Consider the following 1153-nt stretch of genomic DNA (forward strand, 5'->3'; position numbering starts at 1 on the left):
AAGCCAAGCCCAAGCATTTCTTTCTGCAGGGATGCTATCTGATGCATCATCACGGGCTTGAGATGTGTTCTGTGTGATATTTAGGGTATAGAGGTTTCACACTCTAAGAAGAACAAGGAGTTAGGGACCAGTTCAAACCCTCTCGCATCTCCCTGTCACCTTGACTGTTCCACTGGGAAGTAGATAAAAGAGGTGATGTTTTGGTGCTTTGCTGGGGATTCGTAGTGAAAACAGGTGGCAGGTGATTCTAAATTTGGTCTGAGATGAGAACATTTCAAGCCACCACAATTAAACTAGATTCTTCTGACAGAGAAGTATTTCTTTAGAGATGCAGATGTCAGTTTTATTAAAGTACAAAACAGCATTGGCAAAAGAATATTTGACTCTGTGTGTGTGTGTGTGTGTGTGTGTGTGTGTGTGTGTGTGTGAAGAGCTACTCTTGACAGGAACATAACAGCATAACAGTTTGGAAAACTATTTCACCTGTATCTAACCTTTTAAACTTATGGTGATTTTGCTGGTAATGTGGAGTCTGTTCCCTTCCCCCACTGCCAACTTGTGGAAAAATGGAAACTGGCGTAATTTGTTCGGAACAAAGACATTTGCATTTGTGATGTTCATGTCATTCTCTTCATGCTTCTGTGAATTCACAAATGTACAGAAATTCTGAAAATCATCTGGGGAAGGGGAGGGAGAAAGAAGGTGTTGATTTTGCATGTTGATGAAGCCCTGATGTGGCAAATCTCAGATGACAATCTCCCGAGAGCTACTTCCATCTTGCATCTCTGGACTGTAGCAATTTTGGGTGCTTTGTTGAGAGGTGATTAGAGTCTGCCAATGCAAATCTTCTATGAATCCTGAATGTATTCAGTGTTAGCAGGAAATCTTTGCTGCCGATTTTAAGCACACTTGGACCAAAGGGTTATCTTATGCTGCTCTAGTGACTGATAAAGTCTAGAAGGAAAAACCAAGTAACCAATCATCAGCCAACTAACAGGAGTGGTGTTTTCCTTGAAAAATAATTGAGTGTTGCTTAGTTTGTCAGTTCAACATCCCTAAGTCTTGAAATCTTTATCTGTAACTTGACAAGTGGGTTTTAAATTTGCAAGTGGAACATCACAGTGAGACAAAAGGAGAATTACAGAATTACACT

Source organism: Orycteropus afer, unplaced genomic scaffold (genome assembly GCF_000298275.1).
Source record: "Orycteropus afer afer isolate SDZICR_OR568_19922 unplaced genomic scaffold, OryAfe1.0 scaffold00173, whole genome shotgun sequence".
Taxonomy (NCBI): Eukaryota; Metazoa; Chordata; class Mammalia; order Tubulidentata; family Orycteropodidae; genus Orycteropus; species Orycteropus afer.